The following is a 14,745-nucleotide window of genomic DNA, read 5'->3' on the forward strand; positions in this document are numbered from 1 at the left end:
AACCACAATCTCCCTCGTTGCCACTAATTGGGCCACACACACCCCTCTTGACTGGCATCAGTTGACCCCCCTTTTGGAAAAGAAAAAGATGCTTTGCATGAAGCACTCTCAAAAATACGCGTGCCTTTCACCTCCCCCGGATGACCCAGGGGAAGAAAAGTCCTCTGAGAGCCATGACTTGTTCATCTTGATTCTTTTACAAACACAGCGAGGGGACTCCAACCACAGTCTCCCTCGTTGCCACTAATTGGGCCACACACACCCCACTTGACTGGCATCAGTTGACCCCCCCTTTTGAAAAAGAAAAAGATGCTTTGCATGAAGCACTCTCAAAAATACGCGTGCCTTTCACCACCCCTGGATGACCCAGGGGAAGAAAAGTCCTCTGAGAGCCATGACTTGTTCATCTTGGTTTTTTTACAAACACAGCGAGGGGACTCCAACCACAGTCTCCCTTGTTGCCACTAATTGGGCCACACACACCCCACTTGACTGGCATCAGTTGACCCCCCTTTTGAAAAAGAAAAAGATGCTTTGCATGAAGCACTCTCAAAAATACGCATGCCTTTCACCACCCCTAGATGACCCAGGGGAAGAAAAGTCCTCTTAGAGCCATGACTTGTTCATCTTGGTTCTTTTACAAACACAGCGAGGGGACTCCAACCACAATCTCCCTCGTTGCCACTAATTGGGCCACACACACCCCACTTGACTGGCATCAGTTGACCCCCCTTTTGGAAAAGAAAAAGATGCTTTGCATGAAGCACTCTCAAAAATACGCGTGCCTTTCACCTCCCCCGGATGACCCAGGGGAAGAAAAGTCCTCTGATAGCCATGACTTGTTCATCTTGGTTCTTTTACAAACACAGCGAGGGGACTCCAACCACAGTCTCCCTCGTTGCCACTAATTGGGCCACACACACCCCACTTGACTGGCATCAGTTGACCCCCCTTTTGAAAAAGAAAAAGATGCTTTGCATGAAGCACTCTCAAAAATACGCGTGCCTTTCACCACCCCTGGATGACCCAGGGGAAGAAAAGTCCTCTGAGAGCCATGACTTGTTCATCTTGGTTCTTTTACAAACACAGCGAGGGGACTCCAACCACAGTCTACCTCGTTGCCACTAATTGGGCCACACACACCCCACTTGACTGGCATCAGTTGACCCCCCTTTTGAAAAAGAAAAAGATGCTTTGCATGAAGCACTCTCAAAAATACGCGTGCCTTTCACCACCCCTGGATGACCCAGGGGAAGAAAAGTCCTCTGAGAGCCATGACTTGTTCATCTTGGTTCTTTTACAAACACAGCGAGGGGACTCCAACCACAGTCTCCCTCATTGCCACTAATTGGGCCACACACACCCCACTTGACTGGCATCAGTTGACCCCCCTTTTGAAAAAGAAAAAGATGCTTTGCATGAAGCACTCTCAAAAATACGCGTGCCTTTCACCACCCCTGGATGACCCAGGGGAAGAAAAGTCCTCTGCGAGCCATGACTTGTTCATCTTGGTTCTTTTACAAACACAGCGAGAGGACTCCAACCACAGTCTCCCTCGTTTCCACTAATTGGGCCACACACACCCCACTTGACTGGCATCAGTTGACCCCCCTTTTGAAAAATAAAAAGATGCTTTGCATGAAGCACTCTCAAAAATACGCATGCCTTTCACCACCCCTGGATGACCCAGGGGAAGAAAAGTCCTCTGAGAGCCATGACTTGTTTATCTTGGTTCTTTTACAAACACAGCGAGGGGACTCCAACCACAGTCTCCCTCGTTGCCACTAATTGGGCCACACACATCCCACTTGACTGGCATCAGTTGACCCCCCTTTTGAAAAAGAAAAAGATGCTTTGCATGAAGCACTCTCAAAAATACGCGTGCGTTTCACCACCCCTGGATGACCCAGGGGAAGAAAAGTCCTCTGAGAGCCATGACTTGTTCATCTTGGTTCTTTTACAAACACAGCGAGGGGACTCCAACCACAGTCTACCTCGTTGCCACTAATTGGGCCACACACACCCCACTTGACTGGCATCAGTTGACCCCCCTTTTGAAAAAGAAAAAGATGCTTTGCATGAAGCACTCTCAATAATACGCGTGCCTTTCACCACCCCTGGATGACCCAGGGGAAGAAAAGTCCTCTGAGAGCCATGACTTGTTCATCTTGGTTCTTTTACAAACACAGCGAGGGGACTCCAACCACAGTCTCCCTCGTTGCCACTAATTGGGCCACACACACCCCACTTGACTGGCATCAGTTGACCCCCCTTTTGAAAAAGAAAAAGATGCTTTGCATGAAGCACTCTCAAAAATACGCATGCCTTTCACCACTCCTAGATGACCCAGGGGAAGAAAAGTCCTCTGAGAGCCATGACTTGTTCATCTTGGTTCTTTTACAAACACAGCGAGGGGACTCCAACCACAATCTCCCTCGTTGCCACTAATTGGGCCACACACACCCCACTTGACTGGCATCAGTTGACCCCCCTTTTGGAAAAGAAAAAGATGCTTTGCATGAAGCACTCTCAAAAATACGCGTGCCTTTCACCTCCCCCGGATGACCCAGGGGAAGAAAAGTCGTCTGAGAGCCATGACTTGTTCATCTTGGTTCTTTTACAAACACAGCGAGGGGACTCCAACCACAGTCTCCCTCGTTGCCACTAATTGGGCCACACACACCCCACTTGACTGGCATCAGTTGACCCCCCTTTTGAAAAAGAAAAAGATGCTTTGCATGAAGCACTCTCAAAAATACGCGTGCCTTTCACCTCCCCCAGATGACCCAGGGGAAGAAAAGTCCTCTGAGAGCCATGACTTGTTCATCTTGGTTCTTTTACAAACACAGCGAGGGGATTCCAACCACAGTCTCCCTCGTTGCCACTAATTGGGCCAAACACATCCCACTTGACTGGCATCAGTTGACCCCCCTTTTGAAAAAGAAAAAGATGCTTTGCATGAAGCACTCTCAAATATACGCGTGCGTTTCACCACCCCTGGATGACCCAGGGGAAGAAAAGTCCTCTGAGAGCCATGACTTGTTCATCTTGGTTCTTTTACAAACACAGCGAGGGGACTCCAACCACAGTCTACCTCGTTGCCACTAATTGGGCCACACACACCCCACTTGACTGGCATCAGTTGACCCCCCTTTTGAAAAAGAAAAAGATGCTTTGCATGAAGCACTCTCAATAATACGCGTGCCTTTCACCACCCCTGGATGACCCAGGGGAAGAAAAGTCCTCTGAGAGCCATGACTTGTTCATCTTGGTTCTTTTACAAACACAGCGAGGGGACTCCAACCACAGTCTCCCTCGTTGCCACTAATTGGGCCACACACACCCCACTTGACTGGCATCAGTTGACCCCCCTTTTGAAAAAGAAAAAGATGCTTTGCATGAAGCACTCTCAAAAATACGCATGCCTTTCACCACTCCTAGATGACCCAGGGGAAGAAAAGTCCTCTGAGAGCCATGACTTGTTCATCTTGGTTCTTTTACAAACACAGCGAGGGGACTCCAACCACAATCTCCCTCGTTGCCACTAATTGGGCCACACACACCCCACTTGACTGGCATCAGTTGACCCCCCTTTTGGAAAAGAAAAAGATGCTTTGCATGAAGCACTCTCAAAAATACGCGTGCCTTTCACCTCCCCCGGATGACCCAGGGGAAGAAAAGTCGTCTGAGAGCCATGACTTGTTCATCTTGGTTCTTTTACAAACACAGCGAGGGGACTCCAACCACAGTCTCCCTCGTTGCCACTAATTGGGCCACACACACCCCACTTGACTGGCATCAGTTGACCCTTCTTTTGAAAAAGAAAAAGATGCTTTGCATGAAGCACTCTCAAAAATACGCGTGCCTTTCACCTCCCCCAGATGACCCAGGGGAAGAAAAGTCCTCTGAGAGCCATGACTTGTTCATCTTGGTTCTTTTACAAACACAGCGAGGGGACTCCAACCACAGTCTCCCTCGTTGCCACTAATTGGGCCACACACACCCCACTTGACTGGCATCAGTTGACCCCCCTTTTGAAAAAGAAAAATATGCTTTGCTTGAAGCACTCTCAAAAATATGCGTGCCTTTCACCACCCCTGGATGACTCAGGGGAAGAAAAGTCCTCTGAGAGCCATGACTTGTTCATCTTGGTTCTTTTACAAACACAGCGAGGGGACTCCAACCACAATCTCCTTCATTGCCACTAATTGGGCCACACACACCCCACTTGACTGGCATCAGTTGACCCCCCTTTTGAAAAAGAAAAAGATGCTTTGCATGAAGCACTCTCAAAAATACGCGTGCCTTTCACCACCCCTGGATGAACCAGGGGAAGAAAAGTCCTCTGAGAGCCATGACTTGTTCATCTTGGTTCTTTTACAAACACAGCGAGGGGACTCCAACCACAGTCTCCCTCGTTGCCACTAATTGGGCCACACACACCCCACTTGACTGGCATCAGTTGACCCCCCTTTTGAAAAAGAAAAAGATGCTTTGCATGAAGCACTCTCAAAAATACGCGTGCCTTTCACCACCCCTGGATGACCAAGGGGAAGAAAAGTTCTCTGAGAGCCATGACTTGTTCATCGTGGTTCTTTTACAAACACAGCGAGGGGACTCCAACCACAGTCTCCCTCGTTGCCAGTAATTGGGCCACACACACCCCACTTGACTGGCATCAGTTGACCCCCCTTTTGAAAAAGAAAAAGATGCTTTGCATGAAGCACTCTCAAAAATACGCGTGCCTTTCACCACCCCTGGATGACCCAGGGGAAGAAAAGTCCTCTGAGAGCCATGACTTGTTCATCTTGGTTCTTTTACAAACACAGCGAGGGGACTCCAACCACAGTCTACCTCGTTGCCACTAATTGGGCCACACACACCCCACTTGACTGGCATCAGTTGACCCCCCTTTTGAAAAAGAAAAAGATGCTTTGCATGAAGCACTCTCAAAAATACGCGTGCCTTTCACCACCCCTGGATGACCCAGGGGAAGAAAAGTCCTCTGAGAGCCATGACTTGTTCATCTTGGTTCTTTTACAAACACAGCGAGAGGACTCCAACCACAATCTCCCTCGTTGCCACTAATTGGGCCACACACACCCCACTTGACTGGCATCAGTTGACCCCCCTTTTGGAAAAGAAAAAGATGCTTTGCATGAAGCACTCTCAAAAATACGTGTGCCTTTTACCTCCCCCGGATGACCCAGGGGAAGAAAAGTCCTCTGAGAGCCATGACTTGTTCATCTTGGTTCTTTTACAAACACAGCGAGGGGACTCCAACCACAGTCTCCCTCGTTGCCACTAATTGGGCCACACACACCCCACTTGACTGGCATCAGTTGACCCCCCTTTTGAAAAAGAAAAAGATGCTTTGCATGAAGCACTCTCAAAAATTCGCGTGCCTTTCACCTCCCCCGGATGACCCAGGGGAAGAAAAGTCCTCTGAGAGCTATGACTTGTTCATCTTGGTTCTTTTACAAACACAGCGAGGGGACTCCAACCACAGTCTCCCTCGTTGCCACTAATTGGGCCACACACACCCTACTTGACTGGCATCAGTTGACCCCCCTTTTGAAAAAGAAAAAGATGCTTTGCATGAAGCACTCTCAAATATACGCGTGCCTTTCACCACCCCTGGATGACCCAGGGGAAGAAAAGTCCTCTGCGAGCCATGACTTTTTCATCTTCGTTCTTTTACAAACACAGCGAGAGGACTCCAACCACAGTCTCCCTCGTTGCCAGTAATTGGGCCACACACACCCCACTTGACTGGCATCAGTTGACCCCCCTTTTGAAAAAGAAAAAGATGCTTTGCATGAAGCACTCTCAAAAATACGCGTGCCTTTCACCACCCCTGGATGACCCAGGGGAAGAAAAGTCCTCTGAGAGCCATGACTTGTTCATCTTGGTTCTTTTACAAACACAGCGAGGGGACTCCAACCACAGTCTCCCTCGTTGCCACTAATTGGGCCACACACACCCCACTTGACTGGCATCAGTTGACCCCCCTTTTGAAAAAGAAAAAGATGCTTTGCATGAAGCACTCTCAAAAATACGCGTGCCTTTCACCACCCCTGGATGACCCAGGGGAAGAAAAGTCCTCTGCGAGCCATGACTTGTTCATCTTGGTTCTTTTACAAACACAGCGAGGGGACTCCAACCACAGTCTACCTCGTTGCCACTAATTGGGCCACACACACCCCACTTGACTGGCATCAGTTGACCCCCCTTTTGAAAAAGAAAAAGATGCTTTGCATGAAGCACTCTCAAAAATACGCGTGCCATTCACCTCCCCCGGATGACCCAGGGGAAGAAAAGTCCTCTGAGAGCCATGACTTGTTCATCTTGGTTCTTTTACAAACACAGCGAGGGGACTCCAACCACAGTCTCCCTCGTTGCCACTAATTGGGCCACACACACCCCACTTGACTGGCATCAGTTGACCCCCCTTTTGAAAAAGAAAAAGATGCTTTGCATGAAGCACTCTCAAAAATACGCATGCCTTTCACCACCCCTAGATGACCCAGGGGAAGAAAAGTCCTCTGAGAGCCATGACTTGTTCATCTTGGTTCTTTTACAAACACAGCGAGGGGACTCCAACCACAATCTCCCTCGTTGCCACTAATTGGGCCACACACACCCCACTTGACTGGCATCAGTTGACCCCCCTTTTTAAAAAGAAAAAGATGCTTTGCATGAAACACTCTCAAAAATACGTGTGCCTTTCACCACCCCTAGATGACCCAGGGGAAGAAAAGTCCTCTGAGAGCCATGACTTGTTCATCTTGGTTCTTTTACAAACACAGCGAGGGGACTCCAACCACAGTCTCCCTCGTTGCCACTAATTGGGCCACACACACCCCACTTGACTGGCATCAGTTGACCCCCCTTTTGAAAAAGAAAAAGATGCTTTGCATGAAGCACTCTCAAAAATACGCGTGCCTTTCACCACCCCTGGATGACCCAGGGGAAGAAAAGTCCTCTAAGAGCCATGACTTGTTCATCTTGGTTCTTTTACAAACACAGCGAGGGGACTCCAACCACAGTCTCCCTCGTTGCCACTAATTGGGCCACACACACCCCATTTGACTGGCATCAGTTGACCCCCCTTTTGAAAAAGAAAAAGATGCTTTGCATGAAGCACTCTCAAAAATACGCATGCCTTTCACCACCCCTAGATGACCCTGGGGAAGAAAAGTCCTCTGAGAGCCATGACTTGTTCATCTTGGTTCTTTTACAAACACAGCGAGGGGACTCCAACCACAATCTCCCTCGTTGCCACTAATTGGGCCACACACACCCCTCTTGACTGGCATCAGTTGACCCCCCTTTTGGAAAAGAAAAAGATGCTTTGCATGAAGCACTCTCAAAAATACGCGTGCCTTTCACCTCCCCCGGATGACCCAGGAGAAGAAAAGTCCTCTGAGAGCCATGACTTGTTCATCTTGGTTCTTTTACAAACACAGCGAGGGGACTCCAACCACAGTCTCCCTCGTTGCCACTAATTGGGCCACACACACCCCACTTGACTGGCATCAGTTGACCCCCCTTTTGAAAAAGAAAAAGATGCTTTGCATGAAGCACTCTCAAAAATACGCGTGCCTTTCACCACCCCTGGATGACCCAGGGGAAGAAAAGTCCTCTGAGAGCCATGACTTGTTCATCTTGGTTCTTTTACAAACACAGCGAGGGGACTCCAACCACAGTCTCCCTCGTTGCCACTAATTGGGCCACACACACCCCACTTGACTGGCATCAGTTGACCCCCCTTTTGAAAAAGAAAAAGATGCTTTGCATGAAGCACTCTCAAAAATACGCGTGCCTTTCACCACCTCTGGATGACCCAGGGGAAGAAAAGTCCTCTGAGAGCCATGACTTGTTCATCTTGGTTCTTTTACAAACACAGCGAGGGGACTCCAACCACAGTCTCCCTCATTGCCACTAATTGGGCCACACACACCCCACTTGACTGGCATCAGTTGACCCCCCTTTTGAAAAAGAAAAAGATGCTTTGCATGAAGCACTCTCAAAAATACGCGTGCCTTTCACCACCCCTGGATGACCCAAGGGAAGAAAAGTCCTCTGCGAGCCATGACTTGTTCATCTTGGTTCTTTTACAAACACAGCGAGAGGATTCCAACCACAGTCTCCCTCGTTTCCACTAATTGGGCCACACACACCCCACTTGACTGGCATCAGTTGACCCCCCTTTTGAAAAATAAAAAGATGCTTTGCATGAAGCACTCTCAAAAATACGCGTGCCTTTCACCACCCCTGGATGACCCAGGGGAAGAAAAGTCCTCTGAGAGCCATGACTTGTTTATCTTGGTTCTTTTACAAACACAGCGAGGGGACTCCAACCACAGTCTCCCTCGTTGCCACTAATTGGGCCACACACATCCCACTTGACTGGCATCAGTTGACCCCCCTTTTGAAAAAGAAAAAGATGCTTTGCATGAAGCACTCTCAAAAATACGCGTGCGTTTCACCACCCCTGGATGACCCAGGGGAAGAAAAGTCCTCTGAGAGCCATGACTTGTTCATCTTGGTTCTTTTACAAACACAGCGAGGGGACTCCAACCACAGTCTACCTCGTTGCCACTAATTGGGCCACACACACCCCACTTGACTGGCATCAGTTGACCCCCCTTTTGAAAAAGAAAAAGATGCTTTGCATGAAGCACTCTCAATAATACGCGTGCCTTTCACCACCCCTGGATGACCCAGGGGAAGAAAAGTCCTCTGAGAGCCATGACTTGTTCATCTTGGTTCTTTTACAAACACAGCGAGGGGACTCCAACCACAGTCTCCCTCATTGCCACTAATTGGGCCACACACACCCCACTTGACTGGCATCAGTTGACCCCCCTTTTGAAAAAGAAAAAGATGCTTTGCATGAAGCACTCTCAAAAATACGCGTGCCTTTCACCACCCCTGGATGACCCAAGGGAAGAAAAGTCCTCTGCGAGCCATGACTTGTTCATCTTGGTTCTTTTACAAACACAGCGAGAGGACTCCAACCACAGTCTCCCTCGTTTCCACTAATTGGGCCACACACACCCCACTTGACTGGCATCAGTTGACCCCCCTTTTGAAAAATAAAAAGATGCTTTGCATGAAGCACTCTCAAAAATACGCGTGCCTTTCACCACCCCTGGATGACCCAGGGGAAGAAAAGTCCTCTGAGAGCCATGACTTGTTTATCTTGGTTCTTTTACAAACACAGCGAGGGGACTCCAACCACAGTCTCCCTCGTTGCCACTAATTGGGCCACACACATCCCACTTGACTGGCATCAGTTGACCCCCCTTTTGAAAAAGAAAAAGATGCTTTGCATGAAGCACTCTCAAAAATACGCGTGCGTTTCACCACCCCTGGATGACCCAGGGGAAGAAAAGTCCTCTGAGAGCCATGACTTGTTCATCTTGGTTCTTTTACAAACACAGCGAGGGGACTCCAACCACAGTCTCCCTCGTTGCCACTAATTGGGCCACACACACCCCACTTGACTGGCATCAGTTGACCCCCCTTTTGAAAAAGAAAAAGATGCTTTGCATGAAGCACTCTCAAAAATACGCATGCCTTTCACCACTCCTAGATGACCCAGGGGAAGAAAAGTCCTCTGAGAGCCATGACTTGTTCATCTTGGTTCTTTTACAAACACAGCGAGGGGACTCCAACCACAATCTCCCTCGTTGCCACTAATTGGGCCACACACACCCCACTTGACTGGCATCAGTTGACCCCCCTTTTGGAAAAGAAAAAGATGCTTTGCATGAAGCACTCTCAAAAATAGGCGTGCCTTTCACCTCCCCCGGATGACCCAGGGGAAGAAAAGTCGTCTGAGAGCCATGACTTGTTCATCTTGGTTCTTTTACAAACACAGCGAGGGGACTCCAACCACAGTCTCCCTCGTTGCCACTAATTGGGCCACACACACCCCACTTGACTGGCATCAGTTGACCCCCCTTTTGAAAAAGAAAAAGATGCTTTGCATGAAGCACTCTCAATAATACGCGTGCCTTTCACCACCCCTGGATGACCCAGGGGAAGAAAAGTCCTCTGAGAGCCATGACTTGTTCATCTTGGTTCTTTTACAAACACAGCGAGGGGACTCCAACCACAGTCTCCCTCGTTGCCACTAATTGGGCCACACACACCCCACTTGACTGGCATCAGTTGACCCCCCTTTTGAAAAAGAAAAAGATGCTTTGCATGAAGCACTCTCAAAAATACGCATGCCTTTCACCACTCCTAGATGACCCAAGGGAAGAAAAGTCCTCTGCGAGCCATGACTTGTTCATCTTGGTTCTTTTACAAACACAGCGAGAGGACTCCAACCACAGTCTCCCTCGTTTCCACTAATTGGGCCACACACACCCCACTTGACTGGCATCAGTTGACCCCCCTTTTGAAAAATAAAAAGATGCTTTGCATGAAGCACTCTCAAAAATACGCGTGCCTTTCACCACCCCTGGATGACCCAGGGGAAGAAAAGTCCTCTGAGAGCCATGACTTGTTTATCTTGGTTCTTTTACAAACACAGCGAGGGGACTCCAACCACAGTCTCCCTCGTTGCCACTAATTGGGCCACACACATCCCACTTGACTGGCATCAGTTGACCCCCCTTTTGAAAAAGAAAAAGATGCTTTGCATGAAGCACTCTCAAAAATACGCGTGCGTTTCACCACCCCTGGATGACCCAGGGGAAGAAAAGTCCTCTGAGAGCCATGACTTGTTCATCTTGGTTCTTTTACAAACACAGCGAGGGGACTCCAACCACAGTCTCCCTCGTTGCCACTAATTGGGCCACACACACCCCACTTGACTGGCATCAGTTGACCCCCCTTTTGAAAAAGAAAAAGATGCTTTGCATGAAGCACTCTCAAAAATACGCATGCCTTTCACCACTCCTAGATGACCCAGGGGAAGAAAAGTCCTCTGAGAGCCATGACTTGTTCATCTTGGTTCTTTTACAAACACAGCGAGGGGACTCCAACCACAATCTCCCTCGTTGCCACTAATTGGGCCACACACACCCCACTTGACTGGCATCAGTTGACCCCCCTTTTGGAAAAGAAAAAGATGCTTTGCATGAAGCACTCTCAAAAATAGGCGTGCCTTTCACCTCCCCCGGATGACCCAGGGGAAGAAAAGTCGTCTGAGAGCCATGACTTGTTCATCTTGGTTCTTTTACAAACACAGCGAGGGGACTCCAACCACAGTCTCCCTCGTTGCCACTAATTGGGCCACACACACCCCACTTGACTGGCATCAGTTGACCCCCCTTTTGAAAAAGAAAAAGATGCTTTGCATGAAGCACTCTCAATAATACGCGTGCCTTTCACCACCCCTGGATGACCCAGGGGAAGAAAAGTCCTCTGAGAGCCATGACTTGTTCATCTTGGTTCTTTTACAAACACAGCGAGGGGACTCCAACCACAGTCTCCCTCGTTGCCACTAATTGGGCCACACACACCCCACTTGACTGGCATCAGTTGACCCCCCTTTTGAAAAAGAAAAAGATGCTTTGCATGAAGCACTCTCAAAAATACGCATGCCTTTCACCACTCCTAGATGACCCAGGGGAAGAAAAGTCCTCTGAGAGCCATGACTTGTTCATCTTGGTTCTTTTACAAACACAGCGAGGGGACTCCAACCACAATCTCCCTCGTTGCCACTAATTGGGCCACACACACCCCACTTGACTGGCATCAGTGGACCCCCCTTTTGGAAAAGAAAAAGATGCTTTGCATGAAGCACTCTCAAAAATACGCGTGCCTTTCACCTCCCCCGGATGACCCAGGGGAAGAAAAGTCGTCTGAGAGCCATGACTTGTTCATCTTGGTTCTTTTACAAACACAGCGAGGGGACTCCAACCACAGTCTCCCTCGTTGCCACTAATTGGGCCACACACACCCCACTTGACTGGCATCAGTTGACCCTTCTTTTGAAAAAGAAAAAGATGCTTTGCATGAAGCACTCTCAAAAATACGCGTGCCTTTCACCTCCCCCAGATGACCCAGGGGAAGAAAAGTCCTCTGAGAGCCATGACTTGTTCATCTTGGTTCTTTTACAAACACAGCGAGGGGACTCCAACCACAGTCTCCCTCGTTGCCACTAATTGGGCCACACACACCCCACTTGACTGGCATCAGTTGACCCCCCTTTTGAAAAAGAAAAATATGCTTTGCTTGAAGCACTCTCAAAAATACGCGTGCCTTTCACCACCCCTGGATGACTCAGGGGAAGAAAAGTCCTCTGAGAGCCATGACTTGTTCATCTTGGTTCTGTTACAAACACAGCGAGGGGACTCCAACCACAATCTCCTTCATTGCCACTAATTGGGCCACACACACCCCACTTGACTGGCATCAGTTGACCCCCCTTTTGAAAAAGAAAAAGATGCTTTGCATGAAGCACTCTCAAAAATACGCGTGCCTTTCACCACCCCTGGATGAACCAGGGGAAGAAAAGTCCTCTGAGAGACATGACTTGTTCATCTTGGTTCTTTTACAAACACAGCGAGGGGACTCCAACCACAGTCTCCCTCGTTGCCACTAATTGGGCCACACACACCCCACTTGACTGGCATCAGTTGACCCCCCTTTTGAAAAAGAAAAAGATGCTTTGCATGACGCACTCTCAAAAATACGCGTGCCTTTCACCACCCCTGGATGACCAAGGGGAAGAAAAGTTCTCTGAGAGCCATGACTTGTTCATCTTGGTTCTTTTACAAACACAGCGAGGGGACTCCAACCACAGTCTCCCTCGTTGCCAGTAATTGGGCCACACACACCCCACTTGACTGGCATCAGTTGACCCCCCTTTTGAAAAAGAAAAAGATGCTTTGCATGAAGCACTCTCAAAAATACGAATGCCTTTCACCACCCCTAGATGACCCAGGGGAAGAAAAGTCGTCTGAGAGCCATGACTTGTTCATCTTGGTTCTTTTACAAACACAGCGAGGGGACTCCAACCACAGTCTCCCTCGTTGCCACTAATTGGGCCACACACACCCCACTTGACTGGCATCAGTTGACCCCCCTTTTGAAAAAGAAAAAGATGCTTTGCATGAAGCACTCTCAAAAATTCGCGTGCCTTTCATCTCCCCCGGATGACCCAGGGGAAGAAAAGTCCTCTGAGAGCCATGACTTGTTCATCTTGGTTCTTTTACAAACACAGCGAGGGGACTCCAACCACAGTCTCCCTCGTTGCCATTAATTGGGCCACACACACCCTACTTGACTGGCATCAGTTGACCCCCCTTTTGAAAAAGAAAAAGATGCTTTGCATGAAGCACTCTCAAAAATACGCGTGCCTTTCACCACCCCTGGATGACCCAGGGGAAGAAAAGTCCTCTGCGAGCCATGACTTGTTCATCTTGGTTCTTTTACAAACACAGCGAGAGGACTCCAACCACAGTCTCCCTCGTTGCCACTAATTGGGCCACACACACCCCACTTGACTGGCATCAGTTGACCCCCCTTTTGAAAAATAAAAAGATGCTTTGCATGAAGCACTCTCAAAAATACGCGTGCCTTTCACCACCCCTGGATGACCCAGGGGAAGAAAAGTCCTCTGAGAGCCATGACTTGTTTATCTTGGTTCTTTTACAAACACAGCGAGGGGACTCCAACCACAGTCTCCCTCGTTGCCACTAATTGGGGCACACACATCCCACTTGACTGGCATCAGTTGACCCCCCTTTTGAAAAAGAAAAAGATGCTTTGCATGAAGCACTCTCAAAAATACCCGTGTCTTTCACCACCCCTGGATGACCCAGGGGAAGAAAAGTCCTCTGAGAGCCATGACTTGTTCATATTGGTTCTTTTACAAACACAGCGAGGGGACTCCAACCACAGTCTACCTCGTTGCCACTAATTGGGCCACACACACCCCACTTGACTGCCATCAGTTGACCCCCCTTTTGAAAAAGAAAAAGATGCTTTGCATGAAGCACTCTCAATAATACGCGTGCCTTTCACCACCCCTGGATGACCCAGGGGAAGAAAAGTCCTCTGAGAGCCATGACTTGTTCATCTTGGTTCTTTTACAAACACAGCGAGGGGACTCCAACCACAGTCTCCCTCGTTGCCACTAATTGGACCACACACACCCCACTTGACTGGCATCAGTTGACCCCCCTTTTGAAAAAGAAAAAGATGCTTTGCATGAAGCACTCTCAAAAATACGAATGCCTTTCACCACCCCTAGATGACCCAGGGGAAGAAAAGTCCTCTGAGAGCCATGACTTGTTCATCTTGGTTCTTTTACAAACACAGCGAGGGGACTCCAACCACAATCTCCCTCGTTGCCACTAATTGGGCCACACACACCCCACTTGACTGGCATCAGTTGACCCCCCTTTTGGAAAAGAAAAAGATGCTTTGCATGAAGCACTCTCAAAAATACGCGTGCCTTTCACCTCCCCCGGATGACCCAGGGGAAGAAAAGTCGTCTGAGAGCCATGACTTGTTCATCTTGGTTCTTTTACAAACACAGCGAGGGGACTCCAACCACAGTCTCCCTCGTTGCCACTAATTGGGCCACACACACCCAACTTGACTGGCATCAGTTGACTCCCCTTTTGGAAAAGAAAAAGATGCTTTGCATGAAGCACTCTCAAAAATACGCGTGCCTTTCACCTCCCCCGGATGACCCAGGGGAAGAAAAGTCGTCTGAGAGCCATGACTTGTTCATCTTGGTTCTTTTACAAACACAGCGAGGGGACTCCAACC

The sequence above is a fragment of the Anomaloglossus baeobatrachus genome, chromosome 2 (assembly GCF_048569485.1).
Source record: "Anomaloglossus baeobatrachus isolate aAnoBae1 chromosome 2, aAnoBae1.hap1, whole genome shotgun sequence".
In the NCBI taxonomy this organism is placed as follows: Eukaryota; Metazoa; Chordata; class Amphibia; order Anura; family Aromobatidae; genus Anomaloglossus; species Anomaloglossus baeobatrachus.